A 15,522-nucleotide genomic window follows, 5' to 3' on the forward strand; every position below is an offset into this window, starting at 1 on the left:
TGGACTTCTCTCCTCAGTCCACTCCCTGGCTTCATTTTCCATCCCCAGATCCTTCCAGCCTGCAAACATATACAGTGTTGCCTTGACAACTCTGAGACGAGATATATGTACATGAAAAAATGAGACAATCTCTTTCCTCAGTGATTGCCTGGAAGGTGGAAAATGTAAACGTATTCTAGTCTTAAAGCAACGTCAGCTTGTCCCAGACACACTCACTCCCCAACCTGCTCCTAAATGTGCCGCCTCCAGCTCCTATGTGAACATAAATAACCATCCTCTCACGGGCATCCATCCCCAGACGTACCTGCTCTCTCATCCCAAGGGAGGATGCTCAGGACGTACAGACTCATCAAAACATACGCTTTGCCGAAAGATGTTTTCTCTCTTGCACACACAAACCGGCTTATTCCTCTGTTTTCCAGGAGCCCAGGGTCATTTGCAAACTCCAGTTTAAGAAGTAAGCACGCTTTCAGTCTATCCTGGACCAGACCGACCCTGCTCAGCTGGGCTATTGCAGAGACACCGTCCATCGGTGCCCCATCTGCGCTACCTTGGTCTTTGAAAAACTCCTGCGTCTCAGGGCTCGTGTGCACATGAAAAATAAGCAGGCAAACACACTAGGAATTGGAAGCACAGTATCTATGCTGTATGGTATCTCACACCATCTTTAAATCCTGCTCTGAGTCCCCGCTGCTCTGTACATCATCGCCCTTTGCAGCCCACAGTCCCCTCGGAAGGACAGCATGGTCGGCCGGGCTGAGGTTGTCCTGCAAGAACACGGGAGCACAGGGATGTGGACAGAGATCTCCCGTGGGCTCCTGCAGCCATCGCCACCAGCTCCATCTGCCTGCGCAACCCCTCCTGGGAGCAGCATCTGCACTCTCACCGGTTATCCCTCCTTAGCCTCGTGCCAAATGAATCCTGACACTGGTACTATCATCTGCATTATCAGCATTTTTTCACCTCTCCAACCCCATACTCTAAGAACCTGCCTGACCTGCAAGCAATTAAAACACCGGGTCTCATGAACTCCTTGTGATGATTTGGCTGCAAAAGGACACAAGGAAAAGACCAATTCCCCCCCACTTCACCTCGGCACCAGTCTCCGCTTCCCTACAAGGTTTGCTGGGAACCGTGGCTATTGGAGTATTCCTTACTCAGACCTTTCCCATCTGGAGTCAATTGCTTCATTGGTCCCCTCAACGGGCAGGAATCCTGCGGCATGTGCCCGATTAAAACATGAACAACTTATTACAAATAACAGGAGGGCTCCAAAACAAGGCAAATAGCTGGGTGAAGCGGGCCACTTGTGCGTGTCATGGATACAACTGGCTTCCCTCCAAACGTTTACAGCATCCTTCCCCGAGTCTACCCAACCAGGGCTAGGTCCATTTTTTTTTCTGTCCAGCCATACAGTACTTTGGTGTAATTCAGTGATAGTGCGTTTTGGGAAAGCCTGGGCAGGCAGCACCCACTACCTGGTGATGTCCCAGCTGCAAAATAGTTCATGAGTTTGTACCCAGGAGTTATCCTTCTGCAGGGGTATCAAGAGGATGGGAAACACTTTCCTACCGCAAAGGAGAAGGAGGATGGACTGGCCAGGGACATCGATTCAGGGGCTGCCATCACGATGGAACAACAAGAACAAACCCCTCTTTGCTACCTTACTACAGCTGAGCATGAGTCAAGGCTGGAGACTCCTGGGGAGCCATTCCTTCAGCTAAGTCTTTTGCCCAGGATGCTGTAAAAAGGCTTAAAATGAAATTCTGCCTTCCTCAAAAGCAGCGTAGGCTTTGCCACAGGTCTCAGTAGAGCCAAGAAATCATCCCTTGCTTCCAGTCACACCACCATCTTTTTCAATAAAGTTCCTTTTCTGACATTTGCCCCATCAAACAAAGGATGGGCCCTGTTAAAACCCACCACCCCCCATGCCAGGGGCATAGCCAGACCCCTGGCTGCTCCGTTGCTGCACCACCCAACATTAAATAACCTCATCTCACATCCAAATTGTCATTTGCAAAACCGGGATGGCAGCGTTACCACTCGCTGCGGAGATGTCCGGGAATCTTCCTTCAGGGGAAGACTTTGAAATGCAAACCAGGGATAGCGGAGGATGGCACGTCATTACTCATAAAGACAAGTATGCTTCGCCAAAGTGTGAAAAATATTTAAATCCAAATACAAAGCGCCTCTCAAATTCACAGTTCCCCGCACGCTCAAGAGCCTAAGTCATATTTTCGGAGGCGGCTGCGAAGGTAAGCTGATTTCTGCCATTAAAATGTGCCAGTGCTGGGGTGCAGAGAAGATGAAGTGGAAAAAAAAAAAAGGGTGGGAAAAGTGTGATTTGATCTGCTTTTTAAAGCAATAACAGTTTCGCTGAAAAGCCTCACAAACTCTAATGTGTAGGGTGGAGCAGGATTAAGATCATAAAACCTCCCAGAGAAGAAAAATGATGCCCTTTCACATGCTGGTAGCGTGTTACCTTTAAAGCCAAAGAAAGATAAAATAACTGTCTTCAAATATCACCCACCTTTCATCCAGAAGGATTGTTTTTAACTTGTTTTACAGGGATCACTTTTTCCTCTATGGACACAGCATGGCCACCTTTGGGCTGGAATGCAGCAGAGGCTTTGCCTTGCAGGACCGGACAGATATTTATCCCATCAAAACGATGAGCTGGCGTTGCGGCTGTTATTGATAACAACCTATCTGGAAGGGGAATTAAACACTGTATTGAAACGCTGGCCACGAGGCCAGTCTCTAACTAGTCAAGATGAGGGCAAGGCCTGATCCAGGGGCAGAGCATCTTCTACCTGAGAAACCAGCCCGGGATGCAACTGGAGTGGGGATGCTGGAACCCCTCGCCCCAGCCCTGCTAGTCCTTTCCTCCCCCCTCTGTATTTTTGATAATTAAGCATGCTGGGTTTCCACCACGAGACCTGTTCCACCTCTGAACAAGCCTTTTCCCTTTAAAGATAAAGGCTTGAGATCCAAACCATTAAACTCTACCCCAAAAGCAAGGGTTTTGCTTCTCCCGAAGGGGATGAATGCCAGACTCCCAGCTGAATTAGCCACATGGCTGAAGCAATAGATGTTATTTTCTCACTGGTAGCACCGATGAAGGGCAGAGGTACTATTCAGACCTATCGATCGATGGTTGGGAATACAGACCTAGTACCGAGATAAAATGCAGGTGGAACTTTAGGTAGTTGGGATGCATTTCCTTAAAGTGGAATTTAGGCAGGAGTCCAAGACTAACACGCCTCTCCTCCCCTCTCGCAAATAGTGCCGAGGGCTCTTTAACGACCACGAGTGGTCTAAGCCCGGGTTAATGTCTTATCCATAGGTTATTCAGTATTTCCTTTTAAAGACAAAATAGTTGGAATACCTCTCTTTCTCTCCTCAAATTGCAGTTGTGGCGGCTACAAAAAAAAACGCAGCCTCTGCACTATTTCCATATGCGGCACCGACACTGGGAAGCCTCTGTTTCATGGGAGTCCCACCTCTTGAATTTTTATGGGAACTCCAGTGTTATGAAGTTTATAACAGCGCTAATACCCGCAGAGATAAAAGCGGCCTCCTTGTTACCATCAGAGCTTGGCGGGGCTGGGAAAAGAGTCTTCCCAGGCTGCTGTCACGTCTCAGTGTATCCCGGGTAGGTTTTGGGGGTAGGTACATCTCCTGGTCCTTCCACTGAGGTGACATCAGGGGGGATGATGGCCAGGGGATCTTCCCAAAGAGCGTGAGCTGCACCCACTGTCCCAAACCAAAGCCTGAGTACCGGCCTCGAGGCAGCTACAGTAATCTGATTTAGCACCGAAACAGTGACTTGACTATCCTGGTCCTGAACACCTTGGAAAACTGGGAAAGACTAACCGCAGGTCTAGATCCATCCAACATCTCCAGCTCACTCAGGAAATTCTGTCGTCTTCCCATGGCAAAGTTTAACACTTTTTCCCCCCCTCGCCTTCAAATTTTTCAGATCTTTGCAGAAAAAACGAACACAGAAAAGCCAAAAACGACCTTGTTTTCTGGCACCAGAACTTCTCTTGGGAGGTTAATTCCCACGTAATGGATCTCATTGCTGGGAAGATACAGCTTTAGATACAGACAAATGGAAGGGGCAGACTGAGCTCTGCAACACCCTTGGCAGCACAGAGCAGATGGGGTTTGGCTCCCAAAGAACAACATTTTTCCCCAAGTGCCAAAGAACCTTTAATCCTAACGGGATTTACGGCTTAGTTTCTTAAGCAATTTGGAACCACGTCCCAAGAATAATTCTCACATATCACTCCAAGGCTTTGGGCATGGACTGGTGTGGATTTAGGGAACACCATCGACCATCTCCTGTCTTGCAAGAATTATTTCACATGGATGCTTGCAAGTAACAGGGATCGGGTCTTTGCTTAGATGGTCCCAATGCTACAGGGTCCCCCTCTTTGATATGAGCTGCTAACAGCTACCGTAATGTTACAGCTGCTACCGAGGAGATGGAAAGGCCATTGACGGGAGAAGTTTTCCATCCATCCAGAGCACAGACATCAACCACATTTCTGGAATAGCTCAAGCAATCGGGATTCCAGAAATACAATATTAGGAGGGGAACCAAATGACACGAGATTTGATATCCTGCACTGCACTTGACGTGATAAAAACTACATATATATCCACACAGGTGCATATGTATGTATATACGCACCCCCCCTCACCACAAAGGAGATTCCATACTCCTGGAAAAAGTGCACAGTAAGGCCAGTTCCCCTTTAAACACTTGGTAAAAACATCAGGCACAAGGTTAGGTAAATTATAGCAAATAAGACTTCACAGAAATTCCTGACTGACTTTTTTTCTTTCCCCCTCCAAAAAGGAGACCCATTCTCTGGTCTTTCTAACCTCATGCTTGAAGAGGAAAAAAAAAAAAATAAGAGGCAGGTAGAAAAAAAAGCGTACTCTGAACTGTCAGTCTCCCTGACTTGCAGGACAACCTCTGCCTAATCCCTGCCTGGGCTGCCTGACGCAGCTGACCATACAAGTGGCATACAGCAAAGATCTCACCGTGGAGCTCAGCTTAGCTGGAACGGGACTAACATGGCCAAGTTTAAGGCATTGCAGAAGAAAACCCCTGGTAAAGTAACAAGGATGTTTTAATGCCGATGGTTTCTCTACAGGCATGCTGAGAGGGGGTTTGCAGGCTGCTAGGAGTGTACACCTTAAGGGATCGTTCCTATCCCAAGGGGCACAAACATAGACCTCCGTCTTCCTCATTTACAGACGGGGAGGTAAAATACAAGGGAGATGCTTGCAGCACTCCCTGAAGGAACCCTCGGTTCTAAACGCCAGCCTTTATATTTTTGTTGCACTTGGCATTGCCTATAGACCCTCCCAGTTACAACTTCAGGTGCATTTGGAGTGACTCTGAAAATAAAGCCACATTCTGTGCTTTAAGCTTCTGCTCCAGTTATTTACAAGTCACAGCATCCCTCAGACAAATGGGGAGGGGGGATGACCAAGGGCTAAGAAGAAAAAAAAATAGTCTGGGAATTTGCATAAAAGATGAACAAATGTTCATATTGCTGCCTGTTGCTTTCTTGCCTGCCCTGCACGTGTTTCCAATCTGCAGCAAAACACGAGGACAGCACGTGGCAGCCCGGATGGGTCTCCTCCATCTTCCCCTCGTACAAAATGTTCCTACAAACATCCCCCCAGCTGGGCTGCAGTCACCTCCCCAGCAATTTGGTAGCACTGGGACATATTGGTGTCACTCTGCTTGTCCCTCCCCAGCCCGCTCTGGTCTTGTTCTCTTTTTCTGGGATGGGGGAAAGGTTGCCAGCGGTACAATGCAAACCTGCCAGGGTTTGGCACGAAGCAAATGCGCTTTCCCACTTCCGCAGCGCTTCCCGCATGGGGACCAGCGATGCTTGCATGGACGTAAGTGCTTATTAGATGGAAGATTGCTGTGGACATCCTGGGGGAAAAAGCCTCAAGCCTGGGGGAGAGAAAGGGCTCGCTCCAGGAGACACTGGGGTAGAGCTCATTGCAAAAATCCACATCCGATCCACAAAATCCTATTTCTTCCCAACTTCAACATTTCTCAGGTTTCACTGCTGATCACAGTTACCATCCTGGGACCTCCATCTCCTACAACACCCTCAAAGGGAATTTTTCAAAGGCTCCTAAAAGAAAAAAACACCCAAGTCACAGCCCAAATCTTTACCGTCGTGAGCCCTGCCGTTTCAGCTAGCAAATACACTCAGGACAAGGGATGTAGAACAACTCTTCCAAAGCATTAGCACCAAAAACATGCACAAGGAAGCATTTTTCCCTACCCGATTTTTGCCTTTTTTTTTTTTTGACAGGAATGGCAACACAGCTGCAGTGAAAGTGGAGAAGAAAGGCCTGGCCTAGAGCTCTTTGATATGTTGGTAAGCTCTCCTAAACGCCCATTTGCATTCAGATTGAGGATCTGGGTCACTTCGTTGTTTGTCAGGAAACATATTTTGGTTTTGTGAAACATGTCAGTGAAAGAAGAAAAAAAAAACCCACACCATTTCCTTTGATATTTCTCTTTAAAAGGTTTCAGGCTTCCTTTGAAAAGAACATGCCAGAACCTTGCAAGAGGAGAAATATCCCATTTGGACACTTCTAACAGAAAACTTTTTTGAAAATAATATCCCACCCCACCCCCCAAATCCCTCTCATCTTGTCTTCTCCCTCCTTCTGCTTGAACAGCAAATCGTTTCCATCTCCAGATTAGCATGTACTCAGACTTAATTCCTTCATTCCTGCCAGGTGCAGCTTTAGTTTTGTTGCTGAAGCAAGCAGATGTAGAAGATCCCACAGTTCACCAAAGACATTTCACTGCTCTCATCCAGCACTGAGCATTTCATTGGCACCAAAGGCACCTGTTGCTTTACCAAGTCATCTCCCTCTTTTCTAACCTGGTAAAGAGACAGATAATTACAAATTGATGACGGCACATCCTAGGATAAGGTCAGGATCCCTGCTTTGATGATGCAACGTGCTTCCGAGCGAGGGTTAACGTGGGGCTGGCTGGGATGCTTATTTTAAGTAATCTGCAGGGAGATGCTAATTCGTAACAGTCAAAAATCAGCTAAAATGAAGCAGTTGCTCAAGTCAGGAGGTTGGGTGGGAAATAGCTGGGTCCAGCTCTCCCCCCTGCCTGACTCTGGCCAAGGACCTAAATATTCAGATGATTTTGCCTTGCACATTTGAGGCAGATAACCTGACCTGGAGGCTGCTCTGGGCAGGATCTCTCTCCAGCTGGCTGTTTGAGCTTTTCCACTTCGTGCAAAAAAAACCCCACTTTAATAATAATTAAGTATTTTTGGGTCTCTATTGTCCTACGGAGCCCACATTCAAGTCCTGGCTTTCCTATTCTACCGCCTTGAAGGGCTTAATCCCCAAAGGCAGGTCTGGAGAGGTGTAATACCTTCTCAGGTTCAGAGTCCGTCCAAATTTAAGCTTGCATTGCTTTCCTTCTGTAGCCCAGGGACTCATGCACTCCCTCCCTGGACACCTCGTGAGATCTGGCCCAATTTACCTTCTTCCAGGTCAGGAAACGCAGAGTTTTCCCCTGCAAAGGGCTTTGGGCTCCCCAGATGAATGGCACTATTGAGAAGCCTGTTACTAAACATATCTCCGGCACCGAGTCACTACACAAATGATTTTTTTTTTTTTTTTTGGATGCCTCGAGTCACCAGTAAAAGTTTCCCTTGTTTTCATCCTCACAGCAGCTCCCAGCCACAGCAGAATGCTCTTCTTCTGCCAGGTTAGCCAGAAAAACAGGAAAGGCCAGAAAAATGGGCCCAAAAAATAGGTGTTAGGCTACTCACAGCCACCCTCCACCAGGACACTGAGGGTTTGCTGCACCCACCGGCTATCCTGCAGGCAAGTCGCCTATATTTGGAGACTGAAAAGGAGAAATAAAGGCAGGGGGAAGGCTGGACTTGTCATCTCAGGTATACCTGTATGCCGTTTTTTCCTGAAACATTTTCAGAGATCCACAAATAGGACAACGCACCGCGAGTTCACGCTGGTTTTGCGAATTGTTCCCAAAAGGAAACGATTTTGAGAGAGTAAAAATAGTTCCCCCTTGGACTTTTTCAGACGACCTAGGCACAGGTTTGGTTTCTCTCATGCCTATGATTTTCTGATTCAAAGTAGATTGCCACTTCTAAATTTTCTCCTTTTAAATTTAGTTGAAAGACTGAGAATGGAAATAGGGAAAAAAAAATTCCCTATAGACCAAAGCAAGTCTTGATTCGATAAGAAACCCTTCAGAATTTTTTTTTTTACTAGCTGAGAAAAATCAACAGAATTATTTGGACTGAGCCACAAGCACTTTCTTAATCATTAAGCTTTTAGGAACTGCCCGTAAACCACAGAAACCATTATTCACACAGGTCAGGCTTTGTATACCTGACCTGGGAAACCCCGCAGAAGGCAGAATTTAAGACTTTCTAAAAATTAAGTCAAGCCAAGCTTTTCAGATGGGTCCTCACAGTCACCGGGCACTTGGGAGGGGAAAAGAAGAGCTTTAACCTCAGCCTAAAAAGCTGCAGATGCCACGAGGGGGTTTGGTCTTGGATTCACTTGTACAAGAGCTCGATGTTTAGGAGATGACGGTATTAGCTCAAGTTTCTAAGGCAGATTTTAAGCTGTTCTCATGTCAAGTTTGCAAGTGTGGGAAGAGCAGATGGGCTGGGGACGGAGGTTTGGTCATCCTCGCTACGCGTGATTTGGATGCAGGCGAGGCGATCGCTCGTCCTTCGCATCCAAACCCCGGGGTGTGGGAATTGGCAGGGGTGGAGGTCGAGAGGGGAAATTTGGGTGGACCCCGCGCTGAAAAGGTGGATGGGCAGGCACCGCAGGGCTGACATCACCCCCACTTACGTGGGTTGACAGATGATTTAAAGCAGGCGTGGGGCTGGGTGGGCCTGGGTGCTAATTCGGTGGTGGGCTGCTGCCTAGAGGAAACCCGTCCAAAATTACACCCCGGGGCGGGGGGTTCGGGGCTGAAATACCACAGCAGCCTCCAAAACAACCCCAGAACAAGCAGCAAGCCTGGGAGGTAAATAAAGCAAGGGGCTACTCATTGCAGTCACCGATCTCAGACTTTTCCGCCCAAAATATTTGGGAAATATCCAGTACTCCACTAACTTAAAGGTAGTGCCTGTAACCAGGAGGTATTTTTTTTTTTAAATTTATTTATTTTTTAACCATTACTGCCCTCAAAGTGGGTTTGCCTGACCAGAAAAGAGGCTAAAACATGTAGGTGTGAGCAAGCTGGCTTCCCCTGGAGAAATAAAATACAGCAAATGCAGAGCTTAGGCCTACAATTTGAGGGGAGCTTTTTTTGCTGAATGTAATAGGTTTGTGGCCTCAGTGGTTGAAACAGGGGAAGGAAAAAAAAAAAAACAAAGCAGGAGAAACTTGCAGTTTGGGTCAAAAGTAACTGACTCTTTGGAGAGTTTTCAGAAAAAAAGCCAAATATAAAACACCACTGCTTTGGGTCAACCTAGTATTTTCTCTGATTTAAAACAGTATTCTGTTTCACTTGGATTCATTCTTTTAATTTGGTAGTTTATTCTTTTAGTTTCGTACAACATTTTATTCTCTTAGCTTGGTCAATTTTTTTTTTTTAAAATCCCCTATACAGAAAGAAGGGTCAAAAGGGTTTATTTTGAAAAATGTCAAAGCAAAACATTTCTACATTAAAAAGAGACCCCTTTCTGGCCAAAACCTACTTGCCAAATTAGACTGGTATTTGTGAGTCATTTCTCCACCACATTTTTTAGTGAATTTACTATTTGTCAAAAAAAAAAGGTTAACCTTACTCTAATGAGAGCACATATACATCGGGTTCACAGAAACATACTTTGTGAAGAAGAAGAGGTATTGGAACAACCTTCCAGTTACTTTGCATTTGTTTCAGCATCCGTCCCTCTGCAAATCGGATGTAAAATAGAGGCGCACAGATAAAATACAGGCACAGACACCCCCCCCCCTTCCCTTGCTATACAAATTTCACCGGTACGACTAGGGGAACCACAAGCCAGCCCCGTGGAACAAAGCAATTCGAGTAACATATTTCAGCAGATATGCTTTTACATTTATTTAGACATCAAAGCGGGGCACGGTGAATGGGATTGTTCAGGAAAAAAATGCTGGTAGTGCTGGCATCTCTCTTGCAAAGCAAGACGGTCCAGCCATTAGCAGAATCTTAATATACTTTGTTTTTTTTCCTCCTTTCCTGTACACATAGCCCCCAAAAGCCCTTCTACTTTAGGGAGGCTTTCTCAGACGATTTTCCAGATACTGATTTAAATAAAACCTTCCGATAGCCTAAATTAGAACAAAAAACGCTAAGTCCTTACACGCGAGCTGTCAAGTGCCATACTTCAGTCTCTGCCACTAAAAGAAAAAAAAACACCAAAACATCTAAAAAACATTTTCACTCCCAAGTCTCTGCTTGTGATGAAGGAAAAAATAATGGTGAAAACAACACAAGAGGGGTCCACCTAACAGCATAAAAAAAAAATATCTAAGCATCTCCAGCTTCCAGACTTAATAAACCACAAGTTTGCATGCTTGTCATCTCCAAATAACTACAGGCAGCTGCAGAGAATGAGATCAGCCCATGCTCCCTTGCACAGGAGAGCTGCAGACCCACGCTCCGGTGTATAAAATGGACCTTTCTGGTCCACTCCCATTCCCTGTACACCCATCCAACTGAAAAGCAGTTTTGGGAAGACTCTGCTAACATTCATGGCCCAGGAATAGCCCACCCTCTTCAAGTCAGCCCAAAGTTATACGGGGAGGTACGTGGCAAAGCCAGGATTTGCCCTTGGGATTGACATGCACCAGTCCAAACATCCAGAAAAAAACCCAAACCATTGGGACAATTTAACATCCAGTGAAGATATTAAATACAAGAGCTGTAATCACAGTCTCTGATAATGCTCCACTGTCCTGGAGTCCCCAGGCTCCGCTTTGCTCCATGTTTCTTCTGAATAGCTTCCTCCCTTCAAGCTGAACTACAAAAATCCCTGCTAGGACAGCTTGAAAAATATCTGTTTAATCATTTTTCCAAGGGAAGATTAGGCTTTCATTTAAAGGGAAAAAGCTCACAGAAAGCATCTGATTTCCTTGAAAGTGTTTGACTTTTTATTGGAAAATAAAAAGACCAAAACCTGAAAATTGAGAAATTCCATTTTGAGCAGAGAATGAACAAGTTTCAGTCACTAATACCTTATTTCTTTTCCAACAAAAGTGAACGTTTTCCTTCTTTGTTCCCCGGACACATCACAAATAAGCATTATTTCCAGGCAGGCAGCACGTAGATCTTAATTTTGCATTTAGGCATCTACGTAAGACCAGAGGCACACAGGACTATGGTTTTCAACTGCCTGGAGAAGGATCTGAAAGCAACACTTGAGCATGGCCGTGTTTACAAGACCACCAGAGCACATAACGAGGACAGTTTGTCTCCAAAGGGACGCAAACTGCCCCAGAACAACATTTTTGCAGTTGTACTTTTTGCAGGCAGTAACAAGAGGGACCACCACGACCACGCAGGCTGACAACCAACGTCTACCCCCAAAACAGGCAGCTCTTTAAAGCTTTCTTGGGTTGATTCCACATCTTCTGCCTGCAGATCAGACAGAAACCAGCACGGTTCGATGCAAAGGAGGAAGGACGAGGCCACCATGTGAATAGAGATGCTGCGGACACAAACGGATCCGGTGCTGCTCTCCAACTCCCTTGCTTTTGCATCAACTAGCCCACCACATAGTATAAACACACAGCTTTTCTCTAAATCCTTCTTCCTAGCACTTTGTTGTTACGGGACAAGAGGTTATCTTCACTAAGACTGATTAAACCCCCTACATTTGCACCGTTAATGGCATAAAAAGCTTTTGATTCAGCTGTTCTGAAAACAAATGTCCATCTCCCCCACTCCCTGAAGCTCCCTCAGCTCAACCAGCACTTTGGGTCTCCCCTGAATAATTCAGGTCATTTCCCAAGGTGGTTGTTTTTCTTCTTTCCATGAAGGCAGCCGATGAATACACCTGCTTGTTCTTGATTTTGTTAATGAATAATCCCGAATTATCCATGAAATGCTAAATGGCACCATGATCTCATCAGGCATTAACCACGCATGAGACAAGCTTAGCAACCAGGCAAAACACAGCAGCCCAAGCTGGAGACCACTTCAGACCAAGACGGACTTTCTGAGTACTTGGCAAGGCAGGAAACAAAAATATCTTTCCTGGTGATAAGGACATCAGCACCAGGAGAGATCAAAGAGGTTTGGATGGGGCTGCATGTGTAGTGCTCAGGGATTTCTCTCCCACCCTGACAAGCTTCAGACTTGGTGAAACCCCATTTTTCTCTTCCATTCTTTTTGCCCTCCTTCCTGCTGCTTGTCCCATCTTCCCCATTGCTGGGCTGTCTGCCACAGTAGAAACATCTGTGGCACCAGACTAACGCTTTCAGTCAATGCTCTTTCAAGGGCATCACGGGCAGAACAGTCTTAATCCGGGGAAATTTTTTTTTACTTAGAGTCAAGCCACAGAAAATTCTGGTCACTGGTTTGGGCGTTCAGAAGGCAGCAAACACACAAACACCTTTCTTCTCCCTTTCCCTCTCCCATTCCTAAGCCTCAATTTCCCACGTTTTTACGATGGGTTATACTCTGTCTGTCCCAATTCCTTTGGGCAAGGCGGCCGCAATTTATTTTTAAGCCTGTCCGTGCCGGGGGGCAGAGGTTGTCCGATGTGTTGATGTTTCAGTGCCCAACGGGGTGTCAGGGGTGTTTCAGATCTGGCTGCAAGCAGCTGGGACCAGCCCCCAGCAAACAAACCGGGCGCTCACACACAGACGCAGCAAACCCTGCAATTTATGCCCAGTACAGACAGGATAGAAATACCTGACCCGCTCAGGTCTTTGCTTCTCACTGAATGCCCAGCCTCAAACTAAAAATAGTACAAAAGAAATGAGGGGAAGAGCAGGGTGGCAATGCCTAACATCTTGGCACGAGCAGAGGGGCAGTCATGCTAAGGAAGGAGGGCTGGTACAGGACCATTGTACTTCACCGGTGAGGAACCCATCAGCTCCTTAACCCACCCGGCATCCCTGAGAGGTGGGAAAGCGTTTGCCGATAGGGAAACTGAGTCACACGGAGGTCCAGGTCCAAGACCACAGAGTGAGTCAGTACTAGAGCCAGGATCAGCGTTCAGGAAGTCCTGGAGCCCACGGCTAGGCTCAGCTCACCTGGCCTCCTGACAAGCGCTTGGGTTTCCTCTCCAAAGGCTCTGGGTTCCAAAAGGACCACCCCACCTCCTTCGGGGCATTAACCCGCCCCAGCCCTCCACCTGAGGAGGTACGGCAACGTCCAACGTAAACTACTGCAGCCCTGGACCGTATCAGCCAAGAGACAGCAGGTTATGGGCTCTCTAAACCTCTTGCAGACACCAAATCTAAATGAAACTGCGGGATTGCCAGAGGCTCCCAAGTCCCTGCTAACTCCAAAGTGCAAATGAGATGCTCTTCAAATTACTCTTCGCACTGGTACACTGCAGCAAAGCACCAGTACTGGGGAAACTGAGGCAGCGAAGCGGTCATAGACTTGCCCAAAACCAGAAGCAAGCCCTGCAGCAAGGTCGGATACTTTAGCTGCAATAATCTGAGACTTCATTTACCCACAAAGCCACTTCTCCCCTCCGCCCCAGGAGCCTGGTGTGCTTCATTCCCATTCTGATCAAAGCCAGCATGAGTTGTAAAATAAGGATGGTTTACAGTTATCTAATCATCAGCTTTTCAGTCCCTAGACATGCTGGAGCCAAAGGTTTGAGTCCCACCAGGATTCACAACGTTGTTTTGCTTTAGGAGGTTCCCCCTTCTGATGAGAGCTTTAAAATCCAGCTCTGTACTGGGGAGATGTTTCCTAGGAGGGAACAGACAGGTTGGTAATTACAGCCCGGCCCCAAATTGCCTCCTTTTCTGTACTGTTTTGAGCGCCACGATCTCCATCCTCTGCTCGACAGACGTCCTTACGTCTTACAAAGCTCTTCGGCATGTTTACATGGGAAAAGCTTGCTAACTTCGTATTTAAACAGGCCCCAATCCCGATATCCCATGCCCTGCGTGTTGACCCAATGGCTTGCACAACACTTCTTGATCTGGAGGAAATGGAGTGATTAATGCTAAGCAAAACACTTTTGCAAGCTGTCGTGAGAAAGTGATTGTGCGAAGGAAAAGGACTTAACAGTAACTTACAAAGCTCAGCCTTACTCCAGTTAACCCCACTCTACCAGTAAACCCTTGAACGCAACCTGCTCTTTCTGGGCTGGGCTTTAAGTCCTGCTTACAGCTGCGCTAGCAGAGCCTAAGCAAAATGCAGAAAGCTGGAGCGGCTTTTCCTACTTTAGGCACGTCCCTAAAGACACAAGCATGCACACGGGTGCACAAAAAGACACACTCACAAACCAGTTATCCTCGCTTTACGTTGTTTTGGAGTCTGGGCTTGCCGAGATACTCAGAGACAGACTCCGGGAGTGTTTTCACACTCCAGGACTTGGTCACACAGCATCTCTGCCCAGAGCTGCTGACATACAAGCCAGTCCCTGCCCTGGCATCCTTTGGACCAGAGGTCAGCAAGGTAGCAGCAACTCTTTGCACGCACCTAATTACCTCCTAACACCAAAATGGGATTTCCAAGCTCGAGGTGGAATGAGAAAGTGGCTGTAAAACCTCCTTTCTCTTACCTTCTTCCCTCTTTGGTGCCGGGAGCAGGAGTTTATTGTATTTGCACAGCACCCTGCAGAGAGGACTTTGATCTCTTGGAAGCCTCCAGCTGATACTTTAGAGCCTCATTCAATTCTCATTGATCAGGAATACAACCAGAAGAGGGAGGGGAAACCCCCACCCATCAGGATGTTTTTAACAAACTAAATATTTTGTCATCTCCTTGCCTTTCGAGATGGCTCAGAAGAGCAGGAGTGGGATCAGAGCCTAATGCCATGTCTACTTAGCAAAACTGTTACGTTCGCTGTTTAGGGATGCCAATTCCATACTCGGGTTTTTCCGCCGGAGCCAAATGTCTATCACGTCTGGAGTAACCAGCCTGTAATATGCAGAGGCGGGAAGTTTGTTTTTCTTGCTGAATAGGCTTTGAAGCAAAATGCCTTTTGCCTGCTTTGGATGCAGAAGTCTAAAAGTCCACAAGAGGTAAGCGGCATTACAGCAGGATCTAAAAACAACAGCATTTTAGCTGGCACTGAAGTGGTAAACACACCAACCCAACACATCTTAGACCACAGCACCAACACGTAACCCAGTTTCAAGCACAGAAACTCATGCAAATAAACCCCATCTCACTATAACACTACAAATATCCTCAAAGTCCAGCCCAAGAGAGCAATACAAATAGCTTCAGCCAAAAATCATGTTTGCTTGCTTGTTTTCAGGCACTGCTCCCTGCCCCACCCGCCCCCCCCC

Source organism: Cariama cristata, unplaced genomic scaffold (genome assembly GCF_000690535.1).
Source record: "Cariama cristata isolate BGI_N322 unplaced genomic scaffold, ASM69053v1 scaffold5383, whole genome shotgun sequence".
In the NCBI taxonomy this organism is placed as follows: Eukaryota; Metazoa; Chordata; class Aves; order Cariamiformes; family Cariamidae; genus Cariama; species Cariama cristata.